The 17000-nt window shown below is 41.1% G+C and overlaps 1 protein-coding gene and 1 pseudogene across 1 annotated transcript in view; both read right to left on the bottom strand.

The window, feature by feature from the left end:
- Positions 1-17000, bottom strand: part of SCFD2 (sec1 family domain containing 2) — a 668469-nt gene that overhangs the window by 431105 nt on the left and 220364 nt on the right. The gene's annotated exons all lie outside the window — the stretch shown is intronic.
- The window catches only part of LOC102815102, a 49008-nt pseudogene continuing 37206 nt past the window's right edge, over positions 5199-17000 (bottom strand).

Genomic DNA, 17000 nt, shown 5'->3' with positions numbered 1-17000 from the left:
GCCAAAAGAACCAATAGATCTGTTTTGGAAGAAGTGCAGCCAGAGTGCTCCTTGGAGGCCAGGATGGCTAAGCTTCGTCTCTCATACTTTGGACATAGTGTCAGGAGGGAACAGTCACTAAAGAAGGATGTCATGCTGGGTAAGATGGAGGGTCAGAGAAAAAGAGGAAGACTGCCAATGAGATGGATCGGCCAGGTGGCATCATTGATGGTGTCAAGTGTGGCAGAGGTAGTGAGGTTGGCCCAGGATCAGACATTGTTTCATTCTGCTGTGCATGGGGTCACTATGAGTCGGTTGTGACTAGATGGCACCTGAGAACAACAACAGCATAGGGATACCCCTAGTGGCAATGAGCACATCCAACAGCCAGACCTAAGTTTGTAATAGCATTCTCCAACAAAAGTAGCCAGGGATACTTACAGAAATGGTGGTTCTCAAGATGGGCAAAACAATGCAAGATGGGCTTGGAAGACCTTGTAGCACCAGAAATTAACTAAAGGCTCAACAACCAAAAGAATGGAAGCATGTTGAGAGAACAGGCGACAACTGAATGACCAAAGGTGGACCAATTTAAGTAACAAAATAAATAATGCAGTATTGGATTATGACCCAAAGTATCAAATAACCATCCAATCAGCCATACTGATATAAGTTACTCAAGAAATAAATATATATAGGAGAGAGGATATAGCTTTCATACATTCTTAGAATTTATGTAAATAGTCTCTCTTCTATGGAACTCAACGCTTACTCTTTTGAATGTGGGCTCTACTTAATGATTTGCTTGCCAAAAATATGACTACGAAAAGAAGTGTGGGTATATTTGGGGGAGGGGGCAGGCGGCAGCAGGGTTGCCTTGGTCAGATGATCAAGTTTACCATTATGTTGTAGGATAAGCACTGGCACTGGACTGCTAACCACAAGGTCAGCAGTTCAAACCTACCAGTCACTCATCAGAAACCATACACAGGATCACTATGAGCCAGAACTGGCTCAATGGCACTTACTTAACCACCACCACCACCCAACATTCCACAGGCTGCTTTCTTACCCAGCAGGCAGATTATCATGGTTAGTAAGGGAATGAGATACCTTCTAGGAATAGGAAGCTAGAGGCCCCAAAGGAGCGAGAGGCAGCCTACCAATCCTGGGTTTAAAACCACATCTTGGAACTTAACTATAACAGTTAGTAAAAGGTCAAAGGCAATATAAACATTATTAAACATTGCATTTTAAAAAGTGCACACAGAGCAAACCACGACTGAAGCAAAAATGCCCTCTTTATAAGTACCCAGGATTGAGTTTCCTGTTCTTTTGGATATAAATGGACCTACTAGTGGGAGCCGGGAGACTGGAACTGTGTCTAGAGTGACAAAACCTTTTGTTTATTCTGCAGCTGAGACTCCTGTTATTTTTGAAGAAGTTTCCAGTAGCTCCATACAAAAGGCCCTCTGTAAAATGTATGTTGTCTTTAGGAAAGTTGACTTTGGGATTGAATTAAAACGCCTCTGCAAAATCAGAGTCAGTTTCCTCACAGGCTGCCTCTGCAGGCATGAGGAGCAAGCAGGCCATTACCCAACCCCCATACATACACTCCACCAACCCCATGAGCCTGCAGAGCAGGCAGGCTGGCTCCATACCTGCCCTGTGTGGCATACAGTATGCTGACAAGCAGGAAACTCCAAGACACTAAACCGCTGCTACAAAACCCATCTCCACAACTCTCCCAAGCCTTAATTCTGCCACTGTATGTGCAGTGGAGAGCTGAGGGAATGTCTAAGTTCCTACTGCCCAAAACATCAGTGTAAGCAAATGGACTGCCACAGGATTTTAATTCCCAGAATTAAAGGTGCTTTGTTTCTCTAGACAACTGGCTTCTTTATACGGTCACGCAACTGCAAAAATGTCACTTGGCATGTGTGTGTTCGTTGACAAGTTTTAATCATGTACACACTATCTGCCAGACACTGTGCGATAATCTGGACATACAAAAATTAGAGCAAAACACAAGATTCAAGGAACTGACAGGTGATGGGGTGGTTGGAACAACCAGCTGTGACATAGCAGTAAAGCAGTACTTTAGTGGAGGTATGCAAGTAGTTTGGAAACACAGCAGAAAAACACCTAAACTCTAGAGGCACCTCAGCAATGAGTTTTCAATATCAGGAAAGAGCAAAGCCCTTTGAAATGAGCCCTGGTTCACAATCTTTCCTTCATTTTTTCAACAAGGACTTAGTGCACATTTCCAAGGATGGTGGGAAACCGAATAATGGTCCTCCACAGAGGCACATGCCCTAGTACTTGGCACCTGTGAGTACGTTACCTTATGTGGTTCAAGGGGCTTTACGTCTGTAGTTAAGGTTATAGATTTTTAACTGGGGAGATTATTCTGGGTTATCTGAGTAGGCCCAATCTAATGAGTCCTTAAAAGCCAAGAGCCTTTCCAAGCTATCCAGAGAAAGATGCAACAATAAAGAAGGGCCAGAGACGCAATGTTGTTGGCTTGAAGATGAAGAAAAGTGGCCACGAGCCAAGAAATGCAAGCAGCCGCTACAAGTTGGAAAAGGCCAGGAAATGGATTTTCCCCAAGAGCATCCAAAAAAGAACTCAAACCAGCACCTTGATGTCAACCTGGGTTAGGGTGATAAATTTGTGTTGTTTTAAACCATCAAAATTGTGACAAATTACTACAGCAGCAACAGGAAACTCATCTAGCTGGTTTGTGTGAGGTTAGGCAGGAGACTCTCTATGCAAGGACACACAGCCCAGGCCCAGAGTCTGGCACATGCTGGTGTATTAGCTGTTCTCCAGTCGGGCCCTGACTCATGGTGACCCAGACACACCAGGACTGGATTCTTGTGGTCCATGCGGCTGTCATTGGCTGATTTTTTCTAAAGTAGCTTGCCAGGTGTTTCTTCCTCAGAAATTTCCAGTCTTTCTTTAGACATTTTAGACCCATCCAGTAACTATATAAACAAGCAAACACCAGCATGAATAAGAATCGCAGTGGAGTACCTGAACCACTAGGGAGTCAATGGGATCTTTTCAGGATGAGATAGAAAGGGATGTGTCCTATCAAGTCAATTCTGACTCATAACAACCCTCATTGTTGTCAGGTGCCATCGAGTCGGAACCGACTCATAGCGACCCCATGCACAGCAGAACGAAACAATGTCCGATCCTGGGCCAACCTCACTACCACTGCCACACTTGAGTCCATCAGTGATGCCACCTGGCCAATCCATCTCGTTAGGGGTCTTCCTCTTTTTCTCTGACCCTATAGGGTTGTTTTTTGTTTTTGTTTTTAGTTTTTTACCAGAGTAAAATTAGGAAAATATTTATTCACTCATCAGGATTTGAGGTTTGTAAAATGCCAACATATGGAAACATAAGATTTCTGATTCCATATCTTCATTAATTAACAAATGAGGGAACGAGGAAAGTTATTATCTACACAAGCTTTCCTCTTTGGGAAAGAAATAAACAGAAAAAAACAAGGCAAGAGTCAAGTAATATCCTGTTCCTAAGACAAAATTTAACCAAGCCTGGGAACCCAGATATATAACCGTGTTCTAAGTTTAGTGTTTGTGGCACTGTAGAATAAGCAGCGAACTGCTAACCACAGCCATTCCTCAGAAATCCTATACAGGGTTGCTATGAGTTGGAAATGGCTCAACGGCACTTACTGCTCCACGGGAGGAGTATGTGACAGTCTACTTCAGTAAAGATTATAGCTGTGAAAACACTATGGGGGTGTCCTCTATCCTATAGGGCTGCTATCTGCTATGAACCAGAACCAACTTAATGGCAATGGATTTGGGTTTGGGTAAGATTAATATGGAGTCCTGGTATGGCCTTGTAGGATAAGCATTGGACCATAAGGTCGGCGGTTCAAATTCACCAGCCACTTCTCAGAAACCCTATGTGGGTGGCTAGGAGTAGGAATCAACTTGACAGCATTTAGCACCATTAAGATTAATATTGATTGTATTGTAAATATAAGCTTCAAATTTCTTAAAACTGAGCTTTTGAGCTCCAGAAAGTAATCTAAAAAAAGTAAATTAACCTCCAGTCCTGGCTGCCAAGCTTGATCCCAGGGTATGTCAAGAGCTTGTAGTCACACACTACTGTTGTTGCTCCTACTTCATGTCTTGTTTAAGCTTCAGCTGCCATCCCAATTCATCCCCAATGTAGAAATCCACAGGGACCATCATACAAATCAAGGCAAAAAGCAAACCCTAGACAAATGTATTTTATCATTCTCAAATACAACAGTTCATCCTAAATTTTATATTTGAATGTTTGGTTTATAGGAAGTTCCAAACTGTAAAATGGGTTCTGTACCCACCATTCTTTTTATGTCAGACTTGAGACGCAGGACCTACATTCCTATAGAAATGATAATATAAATGCCATTAATAAATTTCCAGAATAATTTACAGGAACAGTTCATTCACACTGAAGTGAAAAAGTGTGCCTCCCCTCCCCCTTGATTTTAATACAGTCTTGCTTTTATATTCTAGCATTTTAAAAAATCAAGATTCAGCTTAAAATGAATATGCATGTTTAGTATATTGCTGCTATTCCCAAAACCTATTAAAAGAATTCAAGATATGTAACTGCTTTCTCTGAATTTTCTCCCATAGTATATAAATATGCCATTCTACCTATGGAAAAAGAGAAAACTGTTTCATATTTTAGGATTTCCCTCTTATCTTTGGTCTTCTCTTTTGTTCCTGTAAATATATTTTTGCACATTTTCTCTTTTGCTAGTTACACAGGTAACTAATGATCTCTTCATAGTTTTCTTAGTTTTTATCTTCAGATTTAGCATATTTTAGAATGTTAACTTCTAAGATCTAAAATGAACTGAACTGGATAACACTTATCATATACCAAACTCACATCTAAATGATTTCAACATGGGTTTGATACAATCATAAAAAAAAGAATCAAAATCATATCTACTTTTTGAAATAGAAAACTATTCACTCAGTTATTTACAATCTAAAGCAAAAATTTCAATCTCTAGTACTGTAACATTTAAAGGTACAGGAACTAGATAGTTGAAAACTAAAAAGTTATGGCCTTTAGGCATATTTGATTTTAAAATTATCTTCCAAAAGCAATAACCAAGAGGCGTATTTACTCTCAATCACTCTTGTCTTAAGAGGCTTATCCTGTTTAAGGAATCTTTTTCATTGATTCTTTTTTTGGGTCTTCGCGTGAGTTAAGATGTGAGCTTTCAGTTCAACACTTCTTGTTGCAACCTTGAAAGGGGCACAAAAATGTCTCTCCCCAGTGTGGATTCGTACATGCGTACGCAAATTGAAGTCCAGGGAAAAGCGCTTTCTGCACCCTTCAAATGTGCACTGGTACGGCTTCTGTCAAATGTGAACCAGAAAATGACGTTTTCATTTTAACTTCTCAAAGAAAGCTTTCCCACATTCTGAACTTACGTGGTCTCGGGGACCATAAACTAGGAGATGCTTTCTCAAGGCAGATGTATCCCTAAACTTTCTCGTGCATCCACTCTGAGGACAGGCAATTGCTTCTGGGTTATATGCTTTATTCGTTCTAGACTTCTTCCTAGTAAATTCTGACAGCTGTTTAGGATCTGTGAAATCAATACCAGGTATTCCTCTAGGAGGAAGCTTCTTGCCGATCATGTACTCAGAATAATACTTCAGGGGATCCTCTGCAGCAAATTGTTAAGGAAGAATTTGTTTTGCTCCCAGCAAGTGAAAGTTGTATCATCTGCATATTGCAGGTTGTTAATGAGTCTTGCTCCAAGCCTGATACCATGTTCTTCTTCATATAATCTAGTTCTCGAATTATTATCTGGATCTGATGCAGTTTTCTTTTGTGTAGTAAATCCTCATTCCTATGATATCAGTGAGACTGGATGCAATCTAAAGGATTAGGTTGTATCTTTAGTCAATCTCTTTTGAGATATAAAAGAAAGTAAAGAAGCAAGCAGAACTCAGAGGGACCCACTAACACCAAGAATGAAGCATTGGGGTAGAGCTGAAAGTGAAGCATCCAGCTGATATTAAATGAGAGGAGACACACAGAATGCCCAAACTTGCAAATAGTACTTATTTGACCCAGCTTTGATGGCTTGATGATTTGATAAAGGAAACAAGTGTAAATTGCTACAGTTTAATGAACTTGACCTATACTTATGGATGTAGAAGCTCAAAGTACCAACTGAGTGATTGTCTTCACATCAAGGATCAAGTCTATCCCCTCTGAACATAGGCCTGATATGGACGGGCAACTTAGCCATTGGCTACCTAAAATAGAAGGCAGGGAGGGGGTAAAAAGGCATGAAGTGGCTGGCTTACAAGTTTTCAAGAGGGAGTTTAGTTTCAGAGTGTGCAGGGGAAGGTAGCATCCCCACTGAATAGTTTTCCTCTTGTCTAGATGGCTTGGGTGAAAGGAGATGTGGATGGGGTTCATTGATTCAATAGTGAGTAGTTGTTATCATACCTAATTGTGATTGTCACAACTGTAAAGGTAGAGGTTGTATAACAAAAAGGAGGGAGCAGTTAACTTTGCATTCCAGGAACAGAGGACCCTAGGACCATCAAGAGAGAAGAGCATTAGCTGAACATAGGACCTTAACCAGAGAAGCAGCTACACCAGTGATGGAGGCAGAGGTGATGGCATGGAGAGACTTAGCATCTGAGGACTCTAGACTCATGGAAAGAGAAAGGCTGTGTGCTGGCGGCCAGGAGACTGGCTTCCAGAATTTGCCCTGTGGTTGTTTAAACGATTATATATCTCTGTGTGTTTTTTTTATACATGCACTGGAGGGTAGGCACACATTAATATGGGTGATGGGGCAGGTAACATACAACTGGAGGGAGATTGGCAGAGGAAATATGGGGGTGGCAGGAGACACAGGAAGAATGCAGTGCTTGGAGTGAACAGAGGCAAATGTTAACTGTTGGTGCATGGAGGACATTGCAACCATATAATGAAGCAAAACATATGATTTGTTGAATGTGAAATTGATGATCTGCTCTGTAAACCTTCACTCAATTCACAATACAAAGCTTAGACAATAATAGTAATAAGGAAGCATTGGTAGTGTAGTGTGTCCTTTGGAATTGGCTCTCTGCACTGTGAAGCTTCTGGATCCAGAAAAAACTGGCTGCTAAGACACACGGTGATCTCTAAGAAATGCTGGACCTACCAATGCTGAAATGAGATTAGGACCTTTCTCCAGAGTCTCTGAATTTAGACTTCCAGCCTCATAAACTATGAGAAAAACATTTCCACTTGTGGCATTTCTGTTATAGCAGCAGTAGCTAACTAGCTAACAATCGTCCTCCAAATGGAATCTCCTACATCTTGCTCAAGCTTTTGAAAATAGTGTGTTTAAAACTATGCTTGTCTCTATAATGAAGTAGCTGATATTAGAAAGAGTTGAAAATTTATAAAGACATAATTGTAGACTATCTCATTTAATCCTCCCAATTACCCTTCAGCATAGATATTGTTTCAAAAGAGAAAACAATGGTAGGGAAAGGACATCAGCCAATAATTAGTTGAGCTGGGGATCCAAACCCACGACTGTCTTACCCCAAAACCCACAGCTGGTCCTCTACATTTCCTATCTAGTACCTTCCAGTTATTAGGGATTCAGGGTTCAGGCATGGAGGAATGCAGATCCTTAGGACAGGGTGTGGGACCAGGATTCTGACCATGATAAAGAGCCCAGGGTACTCAGCTAATGAGACAATAGGGAAATAAAATAAGAGCAAGACCTGCTTTGAGCTAAAAACATCAGAGGCATTCTAGTGAATTACAGCTCCATAGACTGGCCTTGGAACCTCAGGCAAGTTAAAGTTTCAGGTGGTTGGGGGATATGCAGTTTCAGCCACAAATGTGACAGCAGATTTTCCCATCCAGATTGTCACTGTGCCATGTTTGTCCCTCCTAGCCTGAGGGAAAACTGCATAGGGCCTCCAGTTCTGTGTGGCTGTCAGCCCCACTGTGTGTTGTACACACCGTACAATTGTTGCTGTGCACTACTTTCTAAGTGAGAAAGGTAGCCAGAGAGAAATGCACAAAAAGGGACCAGATGCTGAAGTGACCAGAAAGGAGAAACGGTCTCTAGGAACAGCTGCAAAATATTGCAGAACGAACTGAGGACTATGGTGTGGGTTTCAGAGGACAAGCAGCAGGAGGAAAGTGTCAAATCCATGGTGTAGATGTTGTCTGAGTAGTCTCAGTTCCCTTAGCAGCACAATGGCCTGGGGCCCTGCCTTTGTATAACTATTATAACTAACAGGCAATGAGTGTTTGCTACATGCTACACATTACTTTGAGCATTATACATAGAATTAAACCTTTTATCTTCACAATAATCCTATGAGGTAGCAATGATTTTTATTCCCATTTACAACTGAGGACAATGAGGCACAATGAGGTTAAGGAATTTGTCTAATTGTCATCTCCAACACCCACTCACTTCATATCCCCATCTTCCACAGCCCGCTAGTATGCTGTTATTGAATTTGGTTCTTGCCTCTTTGTCTGTCCCCTTGAACCGGGTGTTTTAATATCCCCTCTGCTTCAGGTCACAGTTTGCTTCTGCTCTGCAGGCTAAGCTTCCAGCACCCATTCTGACTTCTTCAGTAGGTGGTTAGTCAGAAATAACCAGGGAGCCAGGAATAGGCCAGACCACCTCACCCAATAAGTATGGGGAAGGAAGAGAAGAGGAGATTGCCTTAGTTTATGGGTTTATGGCCTCATCACCAAAAGTCTTTTATTTTGGATTTTTTGGGTAGGAGGATATATAGATTAAAAAGTGTAAAGTCACACAAAGAATAAAGGAGAATATGGAGAATCTACACAAAAGCAACACTGCATTCTTTAAATCACCAAAAGATATTTATATGGTTACTGGCACTATGGGCTAATGCTCCAGGCTGCAAAGCTGTTTGAACTGCAAGGTCAGTGGTTCAAGTTCACCAGCTGCTCCATGGAAATTCTATACAGGGTCGCTATGGGTCAGAATCGACTCAATGGCACTTAACAACAACAACTACTACATATTTGTTGTATATTCTATAAGGATATACTAGTGAATGAAACATAATTTCTATACTCAAGGAGATTGAGACAGACCATAAGCAAATAAATAAATTTGTCATGTCAAGTGGTGATAGAGGTAGAGGGGTGTTTGGTAGGCAGAATTCTAATATGACTCTCAATGGTCCATAATGGGAATGTAGGGGTGACCTGTGAAGACAATAGGGCATCCTCATGATGACATTATGTCATATTGTATAGTTAACTTTCAGAAAGAGAACTTATTTTTGGTATGTCTTACCTAAACTGGATGAGTCCTTAAAAGGCACAGGACCCTTCCTGGAGAAAGATACTCAAAACAGAAGAAGGATTCACCACAAGGGAGACTCTTCATTTGGTTTCTTTGAAGACAGAGGAGACCAAGTAGCAAGGAATGTAGCATCCAGGCGCTGAGCTGAGATACTGGCTTTGGCCAGCAAGTAAACAGAGACTTCTCACAACTACTAGGAACTAGATTCTGGTAGCAATCTATAGCAAGCTGAGAGAACATAGAAGACTGAGAACTCCAGATGAGAATGCAGCCTGGCTGACAACTTGATTTTTGTTTTGTAAGACCTTGAGCAGAGAACCACCCGTCCCATGCCCAGAATTCTGACCTACAGAACTGTGAGCTAATAAGTTTGAGTTGTTGTAAACTGCTAAACTTGGTGGCAATTTATTATGCCACCACAGAAAACTAACACAGGAATAAAGAGTGAAGGCTGAAACTTGTGCTGTTTTAGTAGTGATATTTGAGCAAGGAAGGAAGAAAGTGGGAAAGAAGGGAGAAGAGAAAGAGGGGAGTGAGTGAAGGGAGGGAGGAAGGCAGAGAAGGAAATGAGGATTAGAAGGGAAAAGAGAAGGGAGAGAAGGAAGCTAGAGGGAAGAAGAGAAGGAGAAAGGAAAGAAGAAAAAAGAAAAGTCAGACATGTCAGTATTTCAAGGAAAGGTGTCCTTGGCTAGGGAACAGCAAGTGGCATGATCTTGAGGCAGCAGCATGTTTCCTGTGTTTCCAACCAGTAAGGAGACCAGTGTAACTGAGAACTAAGGAAGTGGGAGGGTGATAAGAGAAAAGACCAAGAAAAGGACAGTTCATTTCTGGCCATGTAGCCCACAGTTAAAATTGAAGTCCTGGGTTCTTTGCAGCAGAGGAGTAACATGATCTAACTTATGTCTGAAAAGGGGTATCACTCAGACCGCAGTGAAGAGAACACACTGTGGTGGGGCAAGGGTAGAAGCAGGGAATTAGTTAGGAAGCAACTTCAATAACCTACACAAGGAAAGATGTGTCTTAGGCCAGGGTAAGAACAATAGAGACAATGTGAAACTAAAAACAGAATAATTTACTGATGGATTAGATGTAGGCTTTCAGAGAAAGAGAAGAATCTCGAATTATACCAAGGTTTGGGGCCTGAACAAACAAACAAACAAAATACCCGTTCAGAGCAAGAGGTGGTCATTCAAAGGAGATCACAGAGAGGGATGAATTGCAGTAAAATGTAAGAATGGGGCAGATACAAGTATTTGGGAAGGAATATGTCTAAGTACAGGACAGAAATAAAAAGGACCAGAATTCTGGTAGGATGAGTGATAGGCAAGAACTTTAGAAGAATGTAATAAAAATATTTAACACATAACAAAAACGGGGGAGTAGTTCATCTAACAGTCCAGAAACAGAGGACCCTAGGACCATCAAGGGAGAAGAGCAGAAGCAGAATGCAGGACCCTATCCAAAGAAGCAGTGAAACCAGAGATGAAGGCAGAGGTGAAGACATGGAGAGAGGGAGTAGCTGAGACTCTGGATTTATGGAAAGAGAGGAACTGAAATGCTGGTGGCCAGGAGGCAGGCTTACAGAATGTGCCCTTTGGTAGTTTAAATGATTATATATTCCTGAGTGTTTTGTGTATACCCATTACCTTGTCCACCACCACCCCAAAAAACAAAACAAAACAAAAAAACCAGAGGGAATAGAAGCAAATACTGTTGAATGATGATGCACAGAAGAGACTGTAATCATTGCAATGAAATGATGGCATAAAGTGGATGTTCTCCCATGTAAATCATCACTCAATTCACAATAATAATAAAAAATTAATACAGAATAAGCTAACTAATTCCAAAGCATAAAAGTGTTTCTCAAATATGCATTCCAAAATGGGGCTCTTAGAAGTAGCTGGAATTTTCTGTCTGTGGAGCACTGAGAAATGTTCAAGTCCTCAGTGGAAGTGAAGCCATAGTGTATGAGCTTTCTCTCCTAACGAATGTGCCAACAGAGAAAAATGGTACTCTCTTCACACAGTGGAACACTATACAACAGTGAAAGTCATCTAGAGTTTCCTAAAAAAAACCAGTCTGGATCAACTTCACAAAGATTGAATGAAAGGGGAAAGACAAGAAATGAATATATTATATTATTCCATTTATATGAAATATAAAAAACTAGAGAAAACTAATCTGTGTTCTTAAAAGTCCCTCCCTGGTATGTCACTGTAGGATAAGCACTAGACTACTAATCCCAAGGTTGGTGGTTCAAACCTAGCAGCTGCTCCTCAGAAACCCTATACAGTGTTCCCTATGAGTTAGAACCAACTCCTCAGCACTTAACAACAACAACTCCTTGGAGATAGAAGCAGAGAGTAACTGTTGTTGTTAGGTGCCATTGAGTCGAGTTGGTACCGACTCATAGCGACCTTATGCACAGCAGAATGAAACACTGCCTGATCCTGAGCCAACCTCACTATTGTTGCCACACTTGAGCCCACTGATGCTGCCACTTTGCCAATCCATCTCACTGGGGGTCTTCCTCTTTTTCTCTGACCTTCCACATTACCAAACATGATATCCTTCTCCAGCAACTGGTCCCACCTGACAATATGTCTGAAGTATGAGAGACGAAGTTTGGCCATCCTGTCCTCCAAGGAGCACTCTGGCTGCACTTCTTCCAAAACAGATCTGTTGGTTCTTTTGGCATCCCATGGCACTTTCAGTATTCTTTTCCAACACCATAACTCAAAAGCATCAATTCTTCTAGGGTCTTCCTTATTCACTGTCCCTATTCACTGTTCCTTATTCACTTTCACATGCATATGAGGTTATTGAAAATACCATGGCTTGAGTCAGGTGCACCTTAGTCTTCAACTGACATCTTTGCTCTTCAAAACTTTCAAAAGGTCTTGGGCAGCAGATTTACCTAATGCAATACGTCATTTGGTTTCTTGACTGCTGCTTCCATGAGTGTTGATAGTTGATCCAAGAAGAATTAAGTCCTTGACAACTTCAATTTTTTTCTCTATTGATAAGAATGTTGTTTATTTCCGAATGTTTAGTCACTGAAAACCTTATGAATAGCTGACAGAGTAACTAGAAGGCAATTAAAAGGGGATGCTCCTGGGACCATTGGTAATGTCTTGTTTATTGATCTGGGTGCTGACTGCACTGTGTGTAGAGTTAGTAAAAATTTACCGAGCTGTGTACTTGTGACACATGTATTTCCCTTCAATTACCGCTTTTTAAAATGCCACTAGACCAGCTCTCATTTCCTATGTCTTGGGAAGAAAAGAGCCATGTACTTAAAAGTTCTTATAGATTAGCATTTATCTGAAGCAACAGAAGGAAAGCGTAAGAGGTTTACAGGATTCATCAAATAATGTGATTCAGCTATACTTACCTTTTGCTAGGGGAAAGGGGAAATGCCTTGATTACAGAAAATATGGCAAGAAAACTTCTCAATAGCTGTTCAGTTTTAAATACACATATGTTTTAGAAGGGGAAGGATACAAACTTTTTCAGTAATGTTTTCCCACCTCACAGGAAATGATGCTACGCTGTTTCTCAAACGGAACTGTCAGGTTTAAGAGGTGATTTTCTGTAAGCAGCCCATCTGGGCCATAAGTTGCATGAAATAAGGGGCAGGCTACTCCTTCAGAGAGCCGAACAGAACACCACAGGGAGTTGGTAACTGTGCATCCAACAAAACTGCCAGCCATTTGTCTTTATCTGCCCACTTGTAATGATTTAAGAGTTCTCATTGCCATGTTATCATCAATCAATTACAATGATTGAGCAGCCTCTAAAAACCGGAGTTTTTAAAATGTAACTATCCGTGACTTAAATTTCCTGCTGGTGTGTTGGCCCCAGGCTAGACCTGTTTGTCTATCATCAAGGGAGGCAATAAAAATAATAAAAACAGGTCAACACTGGGCTTTCCAGAGCCTCCAGAAAAAAAAAACTCACACTCCTCCATCAATGCCAACTTGATGTGTCCACTCTTTGTATGAGATCCAGGTCAACTCTGCTTCCATACACAAAATATTCCATAGAACGGAAACATCATTAAGAATGCTTTTGCTTTCTTACTTGCTTGCCCTTGAATTTGTTCAAGCAAGAATTTTACAACTATTATCAGACAACTGAAATGATGTCATTTTGCTGACTTTTTCAAAGAAGCTATATTTTTGGTGAACTAGGTAGCGTAGTTGTTCGAACAGAACATGGGGATACTAAATGGTTTAAAATTAAGAAAGGTGTGTGACAAGGTTGTATTCTCTCACCATACTTATTCAATCTGCATGCTGAGAAATAATCCAAGAAGCTGGGTTCTAAGAAGAAAAATGTGGCATCCGGATTGGAGGAAGACTCATTAACAACCAGCAATATGCAGATGATACAACCTTGCTTGCTGAGAGTGAAGAGGACTTAAAACATTTACTGATGAAGATCAAAGAGCACAGCCTTCGGTACGGATTGCATCTCAATGTAAAGAAAACAAAAATCCTCACCACTGGACCAATAAACAACATTCTTACCAACGGAGAAAATATTGAAGTTGTCAAGGACTTCATTCTTCTTGGATCAACTATCAATACTTACGGAAGCAGCAGTCAAGAAATCAAACAACGTATTGCACTGGGCAAATCTGCTCCACAAGACCTTTTGAAAGTGTTGAAGAGCAAAGATGTCAGCTTGAGGACTAAGGTGCACCGGACCCAAACTATGGTATTTTCAATAACCTCATATGCATGTGAAAGTTGAACAGTGAATAAGGAAGACTGTAGAAGAATTGATGCTTTTGAGTTATGGCATTGGAGGAGAATATTGAAAGTGCCATGGGTTGCCAAAAGAACAAACAAATTTGTGTTGGAAGAAGTGCAGCCAGAGTGCTCCTTGAAGGCCAGGATGGCCAAACTTTGTCTCTCATACTTTGGACATATTTGTCAGGAGGGACCAGTTGCTAGAGAGGGATATCATGTTTGGTAAGGTGGAGGGTCAGAGAAAAAAACGTAAGACCCCCAGCGAGATGGATTGGCAAAGTGGCAGCATCAATGGGCTCAGGCATGGCAACAATTGTGACGTTGGCCCAGGATTGGGCAGTGTTCTGTTCTGTTGTGCATAGGGTCGCTGTGCATAGGTTACTGACTTGATGGCACCTAACAACAACAACAACAAGGTAGTGTGGTGGTTATGAATTAGACTGGTAGCCTCAGCATCAGTAGTTCAAAACTACCAGCTGTTGTGCAGGAGAAAGATGAAGCTTTCTGTTCCCGTAAAAATTTACAGCCTCGGAAACCCTGTACAGGGTCACTATGAGTCATAACTGACTCCACGGTACATAACCACCACCAGGGGATCTACAGATTCCTCGTGTAACATTGTAGGATATGCCCTGGGCTGCTAACTGCAAAGTTGGTGGTTCAAACCCACCAGATGCTCCTAGGAAACACTATACAGGGTCACTATTAGTTGGAACCAACTCAACAGCACTTAACAACAACAAGGGATATATGAGAAGATTAAAAATCTCAATTTTAGCTATCTTACAAACCTGCCTTAGAATTTGATTTCTAGGATCAACAGAATTAATCAAAGACTATTGAATAGGAAGGAGAAAGATAAAAGAGGTGGAGGCATTAGGGGGAAAAGGTCAACTTAAAAGTTGTCTATGAAACCCAGAACAGTGCTGCATCTACACACTTCCTATTGTTTGTTGTTGTTGTTAAGTGCCGTGGAGTCGGTTCTGACACACTTCCTATTACCTGATGCCAAATCAGAAGACTGGCACTGAAATATCCAAAGTCTCAACTTCCTTATGTTAATAACAAGCAATGGGGAATTTCCATTCCATAACAAAGCACCATTCCTCATACCCATGATTTGCCACAGAAACTTGTAGTCTCATGGGACTGAGACAAGGCCTCAGGCATCCTTCGGGAGCCTTCCAGCCAGGATCTGACAGACAGGGCCAGACCATGCCAGTCATGATTCTGGCTACTTGGAAGTAATTCTAGAAGGGTGTTCTCAGCTCTAGAGGGAAAGTTTAGGCAAACTTCAAAAAAGGCCTGAGTGCTAGAAGAGAGGCTCAAAGGCAGAATCAAGAAGATAGAAAATTTCCCCTTTGAGGTCTGTACTTCCCTTGCTCTGACTTGCCTCTACCTGCCTCCACAATGTACCCAGAACTCTCTCATGGCTTAGGATTACCAGCAAATGACCCACTTTGTCATTGAAGAAATGGATGGGGGCTTAACTCTTCTAAGAGGAATCTGAATTTTAGAAGAAAAGAGAGACAGAGCCTAAGTAGGAAGTGAGATAACACTTGAAGAGTTACATTTCTGGTTCCATGACAAGGCTTCAAACCAGTTCAACCCACTTCAGTCATGGCCAATGCAGTAAAATCAGAACAGATCCCAAAATATAAAATGTGACTGTATTGGAATGATTAGAAAAGAAAAATTGCAGGTGAAGCCCTGGAATGGGTGACTCAGAAGAGGTCCAGCTTCGTGGATTATTTGCTCAGCATACAGATATGGTGAAATAATACAACCCTGGCACACAGCTATCCTGATTTTAAAACATTCGGTATCCCCTTTTTCTGTCTGAATGACTGCTTCTCGGTTTTTGTAAACAGGTTCCTCATGAGCATGATTAAGTGTTCTGAAAGACTTATTCTCTGCAATGTTGTTCATAGCATGTCCTGATCCACACAATTGAAAGCCTTTGCGTTGTCAGTCAAGCACAGGTAAACATCTTTCTGGTATTCTCCTGGTATGGCACTGTAGGATAAACACTGGATGGAGGACTACAAGGTCAGCAGTTCAAACCCAACATCTGCTTCTCAGAAACCTATGTGAGGTCTCTATGAGTTGGAATCAACTCAACAGCACTTAACAACAACAACAAACATCATTTTAATATTTGACTGTCTTCTTGAGATGTCTTTTGAAATTTTCTGTTCAGCTCTTTTACCTCTTCATTTCATCCATTTGCTTTGGCATATCTACACTGCAGAGCAAGTTTCAGAGTCTCTTCTAACATTTATTTTGGTCTTTTCCTTCTTCTTTTTTTTTTTAAGGTTTTTATTGTGGATTGAGTGAAAGTTTGCAGGGCAGATCATCTGTTTTACATTCAACAAGTCATACACCTTATTTCATTACAATGATTATAAGCTCCCCCATGTACCATTAGTTAAGAGTATTTCTCTTTATTCACTTTTGCTTTTTTAAAAAAGAAAAAACCACTCAGGCATATATAATAATTTACATCTCCAAAGGGTACATTCTGCAAGTCTGCCTCCTGGCCACCAGTTCTTAGTCTGTCTCTTCCCATGAATCCAGAGTCCTCAGCAGCTCCCACTCTCCATGTCCCCATCTCTGCCTCCGTCTCCGGCATCACTGCTTCTTTGCATAAAGTCCCACATTCTACATGTGCTCTTCTCCCTTGAAGGTCCTAGTGTCCTCTGTTTCTGGACTGTAAGATTAACCACTCCCCTGTTTTTGCTACAAAACTTCTACCTTTACAATTGTGACAGTCGCAATTAGTCATGATATCAATCATTCACTATTGAATCATAAGAATCTTACCCCATCTCTTTTCACCAGACCCATCTAGATAAGATGAAAACTATTCAATGGGGACTCTTTCT

The sequence above is a fragment of the Chrysochloris asiatica genome, unplaced genomic scaffold (assembly GCF_000296735.1).
Source record: "Chrysochloris asiatica unplaced genomic scaffold, ChrAsi1.0 scaffold00115, whole genome shotgun sequence".
Classification (NCBI taxonomy): domain Eukaryota; kingdom Metazoa; phylum Chordata; class Mammalia; order Afrosoricida; family Chrysochloridae; genus Chrysochloris; species Chrysochloris asiatica.
This window is presented reverse-complemented; position numbering and strand designations above follow the sequence as displayed.